The 16,365-nt window shown below is 35.6% G+C and overlaps 1 protein-coding gene across 4 annotated transcripts in view; it reads left to right on the forward strand.

The window, feature by feature from the left end:
- CABIN1 (calcineurin binding protein 1) overlaps positions 1-16,365 on the forward strand; it is a 4,301,447-nt gene that overhangs the window by 3,755,008 nt on the left and 530,074 nt on the right. The gene's annotated exons all lie outside the window — the stretch shown is intronic.

Genomic DNA, 16,365 nt, shown 5'->3' on the forward strand with positions numbered 1-16,365 from the left:
TATTTTGATTAGTAGTTACCCTTGAACCTACACAAATAAAATAAATGTTAGTGTGATTTTTTTTCTTCTATTACTGTATGTGCATCTGCACCACTTTTTAATATTAGGCTTACTAAAGATGTTTAAAATATTTATATTCATATCATCAAAATATCTGCAAGTTTTCACCTCCAGTACTGAAAGCTGTCTCTCTACTGCTAGCTGTATAAATAACAGATGCATGTCAGAGTAACACTAATAAATATTTGTAAATGATTTTAGTTCAGCCTATCTAAACCTTGCAGGCAAGGCATCCATTTAGTAGTATAATTAGGACTGCTCCCCATAACACCATTTCTTTTCACGCCCTAAATATATTCCATTTTCTCTTCAACCACTTCTGTCTTATAAGCATCAAGCCTTTTCATTTTAGTAATTGCTGTCTCATCTAGAATGATCAATAGTCAGAAGATTTCTGGAAAGGTTCCTTTCTGATAAGCCCTGTTTGAACAGAGGAACCAAGGAGGAGTGTCATTTTTTCCTCTTTTGCTTTATGTTTAGAGCCATTGGCAAAGAAAATCAAGACTCAGAAATTCAGTTATATAACAAGAAAAGTTGGCTTTATTTGAAGATGATTTTATTTTGCATTTGATAAAAATCCATAAAAGGACATTTCATTGTTGTGGAACATTTTGAGATGGTTTCAAGTCTTTCTGAGATAAAATTAATGAAAATAAAGAAAGGCTGTAGCAATAAATTATGTACCCCCACATGAACTGGTTCAGCCATGCCCATATTTATGGGGACACGATAAGAAGTATTTAGGAGTATGGATTAAAATTATTCTTTTATGGGAGCGAAGGATATGTGGGAAGAGACTAACCAAAACGTAACAGAGAAAGTGAGAAACTGAAAGCTTTTTTATGGATATGGATAGTAAGATATAAACAATGAAAATGTTTTCAGTCCCTTTAGCTTTATATACAGCTAATACATGTTTTTATCAACCAGTGGAGAAGATGTGGAGAGCAATTAATAAAGAGGTGAAGGAGTTCATTTGGGAGGGGAAGTAGATGAGAGTTAAGTGGAATAAGTTGATCCTCCCCATAGTAAAATGTGGTTTAGGATTACCTGATTTGAAGGGATTTTTAGAGCTACACAGTTAAGGCTCCTATGCATACAAGCAGAACGTAATAAATCAAAGTGCAAAGGGATGATGATGAAAGGGGGAGAGTTTAAGAAATAAGGAGAGCAGAGGATTTTGGATGCAGATCCTTAAGCATAATAACAACCATACAGAATATGGTTACATGGAATATATGTGATTATACAACGACCCCCATTAATATTCCAAAACATGCACGCTGATTGGTCGCCTGGACTTTTTCCATTATTATAACTTTTTTTTTTACAGCAACGGAGAATGCAGGATCTCCGTTGCTTTTCACACACTGTCTCGCTATGTTAAACGAGTTTAACATAGCGAGACAGCTTTAAAAAAAGTAACGAAGATCTTCCTATCTCCATTGCTTTTTTTAAAGGTGTGTCGCTATGTTAAATGGGTTTAACATAGTGAGACAGCTTTAAAAAAAGCAACGGAGATTTTCTGTTGCTTTTTTTAAAGCTGTCTCGCTATGTTAAACTCCTTTAACATAGCGAGACACTTTGTAAAAAGCAACGCAAATCTTGCTTTCTCCATTGCTTCCGCCCACAGCTCTGATGTACTGCGTAAGCATACGCATGCGCAGTACATCAGAGCTGTCGTAGAATACCAGACAGCTGCAGAAGGGCAGCAAGGAGGCATTATACAGTGCCATTATTTAAGAAAAGTAATTATTTTTTTCTTAAATAATGTCATTGTATAATAGCAATAACGCACTTCTGAGTGTGGGTAATACTGGATTTACCCACTGTTGTCTTTGGCCACTCGGGCTTCGCCCTCGTGACCAAATCACACCAACCGTGGGTAAATCCAACATTACCCACACCCAGGCGTGGGTTATTGCTATAATATTATATTTATAAAGTTGCGGAAAGTGTTCTGAGAACTATGTCAACACAGGAATGGAAAAAAGATTTTACCAGTAGGGCTGACTGTAAGTAGGGGTACAGAAATATAATCAGTAGGGGGCTGGAATTTACTGGAGGAAACTAGCAAAGTAACCAAGGTATTGGGAACAAATAACTAGAGAGGGAAAGATAATAGAGAAGATGAGGCCAAGATGAAGTTTGGACTACAGGTTAGAGATTGCTTTCCCTACCAGGGATTGATATCAGCTATAGGAAAAGAGAGAGGAATAGGATAGTCCTTAGCGAAAGACCAGCGCTTGTAGAGTTTTTAGTTGAGTCTAGAACAGAAGCTAATGTAAAAAGGGGATAATTAGTAGGGCACATAAAATATTGCATGATAACTATAAGAATCAGAGGAGGTTAGAAGAGATTGCAAAGAAAGACTGGAAAGCAGTGTACAAAGGAACAATAGAATGACTTATGTATAGCTCCCAATATGCAGAAAGGCTAGATGGTTTAAGACTTTTGCTTGGAAGTATTTGCATGGGTATTTTTATTCTCAAAGCAGACTTAAAATACATTTTCCTCAGACAAATAAATGCTAGAGGCTTCAGTAACTGGGAACATGTTTCATGTGTAATGTGTAATGCAGTGACAGATTATCAAACTTCCCTACTGTGTACTGTGTCAGAATTACTAGGGAGCATATGGCTGTAACAGAGAAAATGATCATTTAACTACTAGGGAACAAATGGCTGTAACAGAGAAAATGATCTTTTAACTACTAGGGAGCAAATGGCTGTAACAGAGAAAATGATCATTTAACTACTAGGGAGCACATGGCTGTAACAGAGATCATTTAACTACTAAGGAGCAAATGTTTGTAAAAGAGAAAATGATCATTTAACTACTAGGGAGCAAATGGCTGTAACAGAGAAAATGATCATTTAACTACGAGGGAGCAAATGGCTGTAACAGAGAAAATGATCATTTAACTACTAGGGAGCAAATGGCTGTAACAGAGAAAATGATCATTTAACTACTAGGGAGCAAATGGCTGTAACAGAGAAAATGATCATTTAACTACTAGGGAGCACATGGCTGTAACAGAGAAAATGATCATTTAACTACTAGGGAGCAAATGGCTGTAGCAGAGAAAATGATCTTTTAAATACTAGGGAGCACATGGCTGTAACAGAGAAAATGATCATTTAACTACTAGCGAGCAAATGGCTGTAACAGAGAAAATGATCATTTAACTACTAGGGAGCAAATGGCTGTAACAGAGAAAATGATTATTTAACTACTAGGGAGCAAATGGCTGTAACAGAGAAAATGATCATTTAACTACTAGGGAGCAAATGGCTGTAACAGAGAAAATGATCATTTAACTACTAGGGAGCAAATGGCTGTAACAGAGAAAATGATCATTTAACTACTACGGAGCAAATGGCTGTAACAGAGAAAATGATTATTTAACTACTAGGGAGCACATGGCTGTAACAGAGAAAATGATCATTTAACTACTACGGAGCAAATGGCTGTAACAGAGAAAATGATCATTTAACTACTAGGGAGCAAATGGCTGTAACAGAGAAAATGATCATTTAACTACTAGGGAGCAAATGGCTGTAACAGAGAAAATGATCATTTAACTACTAGGGAGCACATAGCTGTAACAGAGAAAATGATCATTTAACTACTAGGGAGCAAATGGCTGTAACAGAGAAAATGATCATTTAACTACTAGTGAGCAAATGGCTGTAACAGAGAAAATGATCGTTTAAATACTAGTGAGCAAATGGCTGTAACAGAGAAAATGATCATTTAACTACTAGGGAGCAAATGGCTGTAACAGAGAAAATGATCATTTAACTACTAGGGAGCAAATGGCTGTAACAGAGAAAATGATCATTTAACTACTAGTGAGCAAATGGATGTAACAGAGAAAATGATCATTTAACTACTAGGGGGCACATAGCTGTAAAAGAGAAAATGATCATTTAACTACTAGGGGGCACATAGCTGTAACAGAGAAAATGATCATTTAACTACTAGTGAGCAAATGGATGTAACAGAGAAAATGATCATTTAACTACTAGGGAGCAAATGGCTGTAACAGAGAAAATGATCATTTAACTACTAGGGAGCAAATGGCTGTAACAGAGAAAATGATCATTTAACTACTAGGGAACAAATGGCTGTAACAGAGAAAATGATCATTTAACTACTAGTGAGCAAATGGCTGTAACAGAGAAAATGATCATTTAACTACTAGGGAGCAAATGGCTGTAACAGAGAAAATGATCATTTAACTACTAGTGAGCAAATGGATGTAACAGAGAAAGTGATCATTTAACTACTAGTGAGCAAATGGCTGTAACAGAGAAAATGATCTTTTAACTACTAGGGAGCAAATGGCTGTAACAGAGAAAATGATCATTTAACTACTAGGGAGCAAATGGCTGTAACAGAGAAAATGATCATTTAACTACTAGCGAGCAAATGGCTGTAACAGAGAAAATAATCATTTAACTACTAGTGAGCAAAAGGCTGTCACAGAGAAAATGATCATTTAACTACTAGGAGCAAATGGCTGTAACAGAGAAAATGATCATTTAACTACTAGGGAGCAAATGGCTGTAACAGAGAAAATGATCATTTAACTACTAGGGAGCAAATGGCTGTAACAGAGAAAATGATCATTTAACTACTAGGGAGCAAATGGCTGTAACAGAGAAAATGATCATTTAACTACTAGGTAGCAAATGGCTGTAACAGAGAAAATGATCATTTAACTACTAGGAGCAAATGGCTGTAACAGAGAAAATGATCATTTAACTACTAGGGAGTAAATGGCTGTAACAGAGAAAATGATCATTTAACTACTAGGGAGCAAATGGCTGTAACAGAGAAAATGATCATTTAACTACTAGGGAGCAAATGGCTGCAACAGAGAAAATGATCATTTAACTACTAGGAGCAAATGGCTGTAACAGAGAAAATGATCATTTAACTACTAGGAGCAAATGGCTGTAACAGAGAAAATGATCATTTAACTACTAGGAGCAAATGGCTGTAACAGAGAAAATGATCATTTAACTACTAGGAGCAAATGGCTGTAACAGAGAAAATGATCATTTAACTACTAGGAGCAAATGGCTGTAACAGAGAAAATGATCATTTAACTACTAGGAGCAAATGGCTGTAACAGAGAAAATGATCATTTAACTACTAGGAGCAAATGGCTGTAACAGAGAAAATGATCATTTAACTACTAGGAGCAAATGGCTGTAACAGAGAAAATGATCATTTAACTACTAGGAGCAAATGGCTGTAACAGAGAAAATGATCATTTAACTACTAGGAGCAAATGGCTGTAACAGAGAAAATGATCATTTAACTACTAGGAGCAAATGGCTGTAACAGAGAAAATGATCATTTAACTACTAGGAGCAAATGGCTGTAACAGAGAAAATGATCATTTAACTACTAGGAGCAAATGGCTGTAACAGAGAAAATGATCATTTAACTACTAGGAGCAAATGGCTGTAACAGAGAAAATGATCATTTAACTACTAGGAGCAAATGGCTGTAACAGAGAAAATGATCATTTAACTACTAGGAGCAAATGGCTGTAACAGAGAAAATGATCATTTAACTACTAGGAGCAAATGGCTGTAACAGAGAAAATGATCATTTAACTACTAGGAGCAAATGGCTGTAACAGAGAAAATGATCATTTAACTACTAGGAGCAAATGGCTGTAACAGAGAAAATGATCATTTAACTACTAGGAGCAAATGGCTGTAACAGAGAAAATGATCATTTAACTACTAGGAGCAAATGGCTGTAACAGAGAAAATGATCATTTAACTACTAGGAGCAAATGGCTGTAACAGAGAAAATGATCATTTAACTACTAGGAGCAAATGGCTGTAACAGAGAAAATCATCATTTAACTACTAGGGAGCACATGGCTGTAACAGAGAAAATGATCATTTAACTACTAGCGAGCAAATGGCTGTAACAGAGAAAATGATCATTTAACTACTAGGGAGCAAATGGCTGTAACAGAGAAAATGATCATTTAACTACTAGGGAGCAAATGGCTGTAACAGAGAAAATGATCATTTATCTACTAGGCAGCAAATGGCTGTAACAGAGAAAATGATCATTTAACTACTAGGGAGCAAATGGCTGTAACAGAGAAAATGATCATTTAACTACTAGGGAGCAAATGGCTGTAACAGAGAAAATGATCATTTAACTACTAGGGAGCAAATGGCTGTAACAGAGAAAATGATCATTTAACTACTAGGGAGCAAATGGCTGTAACAGAGAAAATGATCATTTAACTACTAGGGAGCAAATGGCTGTAACAGAGAAAATGATCATTTAACTACTAGGGAGCAAATGGCTGTAACAGAGAAAATGATCATTTAACTACTAGGGAGCAAATGGCTGTAACAGAGAAAATGATCATTTAACTACTAGGGAGCAAATGGCTGTAACAGAGAAAATGATCATTTAACTACTAGTGAGCAAATGGCTGTAACAGAGAAAATGATCATTTAACTACTAGGGAGCAAATGGCTGTAACAGAGAAAATGATCATTTAACTACTAGGGAGCAAATGGTTGTAACAAAGAAAATGATCATTTAAATACTAGGGAACAAATGGCTGTAACAGAGAAAATGATCGTTTAAATACTAGTGAGCAAATGGCTGTAACAGAGAAAATGATCATTTAACTACTAGTGAGCAAATGGCTGTAACAGAGAAAATGATCATTTAACTACTAGGAGCAAATGGCTGTAACAGAGAAAATGATCATTTAAATACTAGTGAGCAAATGGCTGTAACAGAGAAAATGATCATTTAACTACTAGGGAGCAAATGGCTGTAACAGAGAAAATGATCATTTAACTACTAGGGAGCAAATGGCTGTAACAGAGAAAATGATCATTTAACTACTAGTGAGCAAATGGCTGTAACAGAGAAAATTATCATTTAACTACTAGGGAGCAAATGGCTGTAACAGAGAAAATGATCATTTAACTGCTAGGAGCAAATGGCTGTAACAGAGAAAATGATCATTTAACTACTAGGAGCAAATGGCTGTAACAGAGAAAATGATCATTTAACTACTAGGAGCAAATGGCTGTAACAGAGAAAATGATCATTTAACTGCTAGGGAGCAAATGGCTATAACAGAGAAAATTATCATTTAACTGCTAGTGAGCAAATGGATGTAACAGAGAAAATTATCATTTAACTGCTAGTGAGCAAATGGATGTAACAGAGAAAATTATCATTTAACTACTAGGGAGCAAATGGCTGTAACAGAGAAAATGATCATTTAACTACTAGTGAGCAAATGGCTGTAACAGAGAAAATGATCATTTAACTACTAGGGAGCGAATGGCTGTAACAGAGAAAATGATCATTTAACTACTAGGGAGCAAATGGCTGTAACAGAGAAAATGATCATTTAACTACTAGTGAGCAAATGGATGTAACAGAGAAAATGATCATTTAACTACTAGGGAGCAAATGGCTGTAACAGTGAAATGATCATTTAACTACTAGGGAGCACATGGCTGTAACAGAGAAAATGATCATTTAACTACTAGGGAGCAAATGGCTGTAACAGAGAAAATGATCATTTAACTGCTAGGGAGCACATGGCTGTAACAGAGAAAATGATCATTTAACTACTAGGGAGCAAATGGCTGTAACAGAGAAAATGATCATTTAACTACTAGGGAGCAAATGGCTGTAACAGAGAAAATGATCATTTAAATACTAGGGAGCACATGGCTGTAACAGAGAAAATGATCATTTAACTGCTAGGGAGCAAACGGCTGTAACAGAGAAAATGATTATTCAACTACTAGGGAACAAATGGCTGTAACAGAGAAAACGATCATTTAACTACTAGTGAGCAAATGGCTGTCACAGAGAAAATGATCATTTAACTACTAGGGAGCAAATGGCTGTAGCAGAGAAAATGATCTTTTAAATACTAGGAGCAAATGGCTGTAACAGAGAAAATGATCATTTAACTACTAGGAGCAAATGGCTGTAACAGAGAAAATGATCATTTAACTACTAGGAGCAAATGGCTGTAACAGAGAAAATGATCATTTAACTACTAGGAGCAAATGGCTGTAACAGAGAAAATGATCATTTAACTACTAGGAGCAAATGGCTGTAACAGAGAAAATGATCATTTAACTACTAGGAGCAAATGGCTGTAACAGAGAAAATGATCATTTAACTACTAGGGAGCAAATGGCTGTAACAGAGAAAATGATCATTTAACTACTAGGAGCAAATGGCTGTAACAGAGAAAATGATCATTTAACTACTAGGAGCAAATGGCTGTAACAGAGAAAATGATCATTTAACTACTAGGAGCAAATGGCTGTAACAGAGAAAATGATCATTTAACTACTAGGAGCAAATGGCTGTAACAGAGAAAATGATCATTTAACTACTAGGAGCAAATGGCTGTAACAGAGAAAATGATCATTTAACTACTAGGGAGCAAATGGCTGTAACAGAGAAAATGATCATTTAACTACTAGGAGCAAATGGCTGTAACAGAGAAAATGATCATTTAACTACTAGGAGCAAATGGCTGTAACAGAGAAAATGATCATTTAACTACTAGGAGCAAATGGCTGTAACAGAGAAAATGATCATTTAACTACTAGGGAGCAAATGGCTGTAACAGAGAAAATGATCATTTAACTACTAGGAGCAAATGGCTGTAACAGAGAAAATGATCATTTAACTACTAGGAGCAAATGGCTGTAACAGAGAAAATGATCATTTAACTACTAGTGAGCAAATGGCTGTAACAGAGAAAATGATCATTTAACTACTAGGAGCAAATGGCTGTAACAGAGAAAATGATCATTTAACTACTAGGAGCAAATGGCTGTAACAGAGAAAATGATCATTTAACTACTAGGGAGCAAATGGCTGTAACAGAGAAAATGATCATTTAACTACTAGGAGCAAATGGCTGTAACAGAGAAAATGATCATTTAACTACTAGGAGCAAATGGCTGTAACAGAGAAAATGATCATTTAACTACTAGGAGCAAATGGCTGTAACAGAGAAAATGATCATTTAACTACTAGGAGCAAATGGCTGTAACAGAGAAAATGATCATTTAACTACTAGGAGCAAATGGCTGTAACAGAGAAAATGATCATTTAACTACTAGGAGCAAATGGCTGTAACAGAGAAAATGATCATTTAACTACTAGGAGCAAATGGCTGTAACAGAGAAAATGATCATTTAACTACTAGTGAGCAAATGGCTGTAACAGAGAAAATGATCATTTAACTACTAGGAGCAAATGGCTGTAACAGAGAAAATGATCATTTAACTACTAGGAGCAAATGGCTGTAACAGAGAAAATGATCATTTAACTACTAGGAGCAAATGGCTGTAACAGAGAAAATGATCATTTAACTACTAGGAGCAAATGGCTGTAACAGAGAAAATGATCATTTAACTACTAGGGAGCAAATGGCTGTAACAGAGAAAATGATCATTTAACTACTAGGAGCAAATGGCTGTAACAGAGAAAATGATCATTTAACTACTAGGAGCAAATGGCTGTAACAGAGAAAATGATCATTTAACTACTAGGGAGCAAATGGCTGTAACAGAGAAAATGATCATTTAACTACTAGGAGCAAATGGCTGTAACAGAGAAAATGATCATTTAACTACTAGGAGCAAATGGCTGTAACAGAGAAAATGATCATTTAACTACTAGGAGCAAATGGCTGTAACAGAGAAAATGATCATTTAACTACTAGGAGCAAATGGCTGTAACAGAGAAAATGATCATTTAACTACTAGGAGCAAATGGCTGTAACAGAGAAAATGATCATTTAACTACTAGGAGCAAATGGCTGTAACAGAGAAAATGATCATTTAACTACTAGGAGCAAATGGCTGTAACAGAGAAAATGATCATTTAACTACTAGGAGCAAATGGCTGTAACAGAGAAAATGATCATTTAACTACTAGGAGCAAATGGCTGTAACAGAGAAAATGATCATTTAACTACTAGGAGCAAATGGCTGTAACAGAGAAAATGATCATTTAACTACTAGGAGCAAATGGCTGTAACAGAGAAAATGATCATTTAACTACTAGGAGCAAATGGCTGTAACAGAGAAAATGATCATTTAACTACTAGGAGCAAATGGCTGTAACAGAGAAAATGATCATTTAACTACTAGGAGCAAATGGCTGTAACAGAGAAAATGATCATTTAACTACTAGGAGCAAATGGCTGTAACAGAGAAAATGATCATTTAACTACTAGGAGCAAATGGCTGTAACAGAGAAAATGATCATTTAACTACTAGGGAGCAAATGGCTGTAACAGAGAAAATGATCATTTAACTACTAGGAGCAAATGGCTGTAACAGAGAAAATGATCATTTAACTACTAGGAGCAAATGGCTGTAACAGAGAAAATGATCATTTAACTACTAGGAGCAAATGGCTGTAACAGAGAAAATGATCATTTAACTACTAGGGAGCAAATGGCTGTAACAGAGAAAATGATCATTTAACTACTAGGGAGCAAATGGCTGTAACAGAGAAAATGATCATTTAACTACTAGGAGCAAATGGCTGTAACAGAGAAAATGATCATTTAACTACTAGGAGCAAATGGCTGTAACAGAGAAAATGATCATTTAACTACTAGGAGCAAATGGCTGTAACAGAGAAAATGATCATTTAACTACTAGGAGCAAATGGCTGTAACAGAGAAAATGATCATTTAACTACTAGGAGCAAATGGCTGTAACAGAGAAAATGATCATTTAACTACTAGGAGCAAATGGCTGTAACAGAGAAAATGATCATTTAACTACTAGGAGCAAATGGCTGTAACAGAGAAAATGATCATTTAACTACTAGGAGCAAATGGCTGTAACAGAGAAAATGATCATTTAACTACTAGGGAGCAAATGGCTATAACAGAGAAAATGATCATTTAACTACTAGGGAGCAAATGGCTATAACAGAGAAAATGATCATTTAAATACTAGGGAGCAAATGGCTTTAACAGAGAAAATGATCATTTAACTACTAGGAGCAAATGGCTGTAACAGAGAAAATGATCATTTAACTACTAGGGAGCAAATGGCTGTGACAGAGAAAATGATCATTTAACTACTAGGGAGCAAATGGCTGTGACAGAGAAAATGATCATTTAACTACTAGGGAGCACATGGCTGTAACAGAGAAAATGATCATTTAACTACTAGGTAGCAAATGGTTGTAACGAAGAAAATGATCATTTAAATACTAGGAGCACATGGCTGTAACAGAGAAAATGATCATTTAACTACTAGCGAGCAAATGGCTGTAACAGAGAAAATGATCATTTAACTGCTAGGGAGCAAATGGCTGTAACAGAGAAAATGATCATTTGACTACTAGGCAGCAAATGGCTGTAACAGAGAAAATGATCATTTAACTACTAGGGAGCAAATGACTGTAACAGTGAAATGATCATTTAACTACTAGGAGCAAATGGCTGTAACAGAGAAAATGATCATTTAACTACTAGGGAGCAAATGGCTGTAACAGAGAAAATGATCATTTAACTACTAGCGAGCAAATGGCTGTAACAGAGAAAATGATCATTTAACTACTAGGGAGCAAATGGCTGTAACAGAGAAAATGATCATTTAACTACTAGGGAGCAAATGGCTGTAACAGAGAAAATGATCATTTAAATACTAGGGAGCAAATGGCTGTAACAGAGAAAATGATCATTTAACTACTAGGGAGCAAATGGCTGTAACAGAGAAAATGATCATTTAACTACTAGGAGCAAATGGCTGTAACAGAGAAAATGATCATTTAACTACTAGGGAGCAAATGGCTGTAACAGAGAAAATGATCATTTAACTACTAGGGAGCAAATGGCTGTAACAGAGAAAATGATCATTTAACTACTAGTGAGCAAATGGCTGTAACAGAGAAAATGATCATTTAACTACTAGGGAGCAAATGGCTGTAACAGAGAAAATGATCATTTAACTACTAGGGAGCAAATGGCTGTAACAGAGAAAATGATCATTTAACTACTAGGGAGCAAATGGCTGTAACAGAGAAAATGATCATTTAACTACTAGGGAGCAAATGGCTGTAACAGAGAAAATGATCATTTAACTACTAGGGAGCAAATGGCTGTAACAGAGAAAATGATCATTTAACTACTAGGGAGCAAATGGCTGTAACAGAGAAAATGATCATTTAAATACTAGGAGCAAATGGCTGTAACAGAGAAAATGATCATTTAACTACTAGGAGCAAATGGCTGTAACAGAGAAAATGATTATTCAACTACTAGGGAACAAATGGCTGTAACAGAGAAAATGATCATTTAAATACTAGGGAGAAAATGGCTCTAACAGAGAAAATGATCATTTAACTACTAGTGAGCAAATGGCTGTAACAGAGAAAATGATCATTTAACTACTAGTGAGCAAATGGCTGTAACAGAGAAAATGATCATTTAACTACTAGGGAGCAAATGGCTGTAGCAGAGAAAATGATCATTTAACTACTATGGAGCAAATGGCTGTAACAGAGAAAATGATCATTTAACTACTAGGGAGCAAATGGCTGTAACAGAGAAAATGATCATTTAACTACTAGGGAGCAAATGGCTGTAACAGAGAAAATGATCATTTAACTGCTAGGGAGCAAATGGCTATAACAGAGAAAATGATCATTTAACTACTAGGGAGAAAATGGCTGTAACAGAGAAAATGATCATTTAACTACTAGGGAGCAAATGGCTGTAACAGAGAAAATGATCATTTAACTACTAGGAGCAAATGGCTGTAACAGAGAAAATGATCATTTATCTACTAGGCAGCAAATGGCTGTAACAGAGAAAATGATCATTTAACTACTAGGGAGCAAATGGCTGTAACAGAGAAAATGATCATTTAACTACTAGGGAGCAAATGGCTGTAACAGAGAAAATGATCATTTAACTACTAGGCAGCAAATGGCTGTAACAGAGAAAATGATCATTTAACTACTAGGGAGCAAATGGCTGTAACAGTGAAATGATCATTTAACTACTAGTGAGCAAATGGCTGTAACAGAGAAAATGATCATTTAACTACTAGGGAGCAAATGGCTGTAACAGAGAAAATGATCATTTAACTACTAGGGAGCAAATGGCTGTAACAGAGAAAATGATCATTTAAATACTAGGAGCAAATGGCTGTAACAGAGAAAATGATCATTTAACTACTAGGAGCAAATGGCTGTAACAGAGAAAATGATCATTTAACTACTAGGGAGCAAATGGCTGTAACAGAGAAAATGATCATTTAACTACTAGGAGCAAATGGCTGTAACAGAGAAAATGATCATTTAACTACTAGGAGCAAATGGCTGTAACAGAGAAAATGATCATTTAACTACTAGGAGCAAATGGCTGTAACAGAGAAAATGATCATTTAACTACTAGGGAGCAAATGGCTGTAACAGAGAAAATGATCATTTAACTACTAGGAGCAAATGGCTGTAACAGAGAAAATGATCATTTAACTACTAGGGAGCAAATGGCTGTAACAGAGAAAATGATCATTTAACTACTAGGGAGCAAATGGCTGTAACAGAGAAAATGATCATTTAACTACTAGGGAGCAAATGGCTGTAACAGAGAAAATGATCATTTAACTACTAGGGAGCAAATGGCTGTGACAGAGAAAATGATCATTTAACTACTAGGAGCAAATGGCTGTAACAGAGAAAATGATCATTTAACTACTAGGGAGCAAATGGCTGTAACAGAGAAAATGATCATTTAACTACTAGGAGCAAATGGCTGTAACAGAGAAAATGATCATTTAACTACTAGCGAGCAAATGGCTGTAACAGAGAAAATGATCATTTAACTACTAGGAGCAAATGGCTGTAACAGAGAAAATGATCATTTAACTACTAGGAGCAAATGGCTGTAACAGAGAAAATGATCATTTAACTACTAGGGAGCAAATGGCTGTAACAGAGAAAATGATCATTTAACTACTAGGAGCAAATGGCTGTAACAGAGAAAATGATCATTTAACTACTAGGGAGCAAATGGGTGTAACAGAGAAAATGATCATTTAACTACTAGGAGCAAATGGCTGTAACAGAGAAAATGATCATTTAACTACTAGGAGCAAATGGCTGTAACAGAGAAAATGATCATTTAACTACTAGGAGCAAATGGCTGTAACAGAGAAAATGATCATTTAACTACTAGGGAGAAAATGGCTGTAACAGAGAAAATGATCATTTAACTACTAGGAGCAAATGGCTGTAACAGAGAAAATGATCATTTAACTACTAGGAGCAAATGGCTGTAACAGAGAAAATGATCATTTAACTACTAGGAGCAAATGGCTGTAACAGAGAAAATGGTTATTTAACTACTAGGGAACAAATGGCTGTAACAGAGAAAATGATCATTTATCTACTAGGCAGCAAATGGCTGTACCAGAGAAAATGATCATTTAACTACTACTAGGGAGCAAATGGCTGTAACAGAGAAAATGATCATTTAACTACTAGGAGCAAATGGCTGTAACAGAGAAAATGATCATTTAACTACTAGGAGCAAATGGCTGTAACAGAGAAAATGATCATTTAACTACTAGGAGCAAATGGCTGTAACAGAGAAAATGATCATTTAACTACTAGGAGCAAATGGCTGTAACAGAGAAAATGATCATTTAACTACTAGGAGCAAATGGCTGTAACAGAGAAAATGATCATTTAACTACTAGGAGCAAATGGCTGTAACAGAGAAAATGATCATTTAACTACTAGGAGCAAATGGCTGTAACAGAGAAAATGATCATTTAACTACTAGGAGCAAATGGCTGTAACAGAGAAAATGATCATTTAACTATTAGGAGAAAATGGCTGTAACAGAGAAAATGGTTATTTAACTACTAGAGAACAAATGGCTGTAACAGAGAAAATGATCTTTTAACTACTAGGGAGCAAATGGCTGTAACAGAGAAAATGATCATTTAACTACTAGGGAGCAAATGGCTGTAACAGAGAAAATGATCATTTAACTACTAGGGAGCAAATGGCTGTAACAGAGAAAATGATCATTTAACTACTAGGAGCAAATGGATGTAACAGAGAAAATGATCATTTAACTACTAGGGAGCAAATGGCTGTAACAGAGAAAATGATCATTTAACTACTAGGGAGCAAATGGCTGTAACAGAGAAAATGATCATTTAACTACTAGGGAGCGAATGGCTGTAACAGAGAAAATGATCATTTAACTACTAGGAGCAAATGGCTGTAACAGAGAAAATGATCATTTAACTACTAGGAGCAAATGGCTGTAACAGAGAAAATGATCATTTAACTACTAGGAGCAAATGGCTGTAACAGAGAAAATGATCATTTAACTACTAGGAGCAAATGGCTGTAACAGAGAAAATGATCATTTAACTACTCGTGATCAATTGGCTGTCACGGAGAATATGATCATTTAACTACTAGGGAGGAAATGGCTGTAGCAGAGAAAATGATCATTTAACTACTAGGAGCAAATGGCTGTAACAGAGAAAATGATCATTTAACTACTAGGAGCAAATGGCTGTAACAGAGAAAATGATCATTTAACTACTAGGAGCAAATGGCTGTAACAGAGAAAATGATCATTTAACTACTAGGAGCAAATGGCTGTAACAGAGAAAATGATCATTTAACTACTAGTGAGCAAATGGCTGTAACAGAGAAAATGATCATTTAACTACTAGGAGCAAATGGCTGTAACAGAGAAAATGATCATTTAACTACTAGGAGCAAATGGCTGTAACAGAGAAAATGATCATTTAACTACTAGGGAGCAAATGGCTGTAACAGAGAAAATGATCATTTAACTACTAGGAGCAAATGGCTGTAACAGAGAAAATGATCATTTAACTACTAGGAGCAAATGGCTGTAACAGAGAAAATGATCATTTAACTACTAGGAGCAAATGGCTGTAACAGAGAAAATGATCATTTAACTACTAGGAGCAAATGGCTGTAACAGAGAAAATGATCATTTAACTACTAGGAGCAAATGGCTGTAACAGAGAAAATGATCATTTAACTACTAGGAGCAAATGGCTGTAACAGAGAAAATGATCATTTAACTACTAGGAGCAAATGGCTGTAACAGAGAAAATGATCATTTAACTACTAGGAGCAAATGGCTGTAACAGAGAAAATGATCATTTAACTACTAGGAGCAAATGGCTGTAACAGAGAAAATGATCATTTAACTACTAGGAGCAA

The sequence above is a fragment of the Protopterus annectens genome, chromosome 4.part0 (assembly GCF_019279795.1).
Source record: "Protopterus annectens isolate FY-2018-M chromosome 4.part0, PAN1.0, whole genome shotgun sequence".
NCBI lineage: Eukaryota > Metazoa > Chordata > Ceratodontiformes > Protopteridae > Protopterus > Protopterus annectens.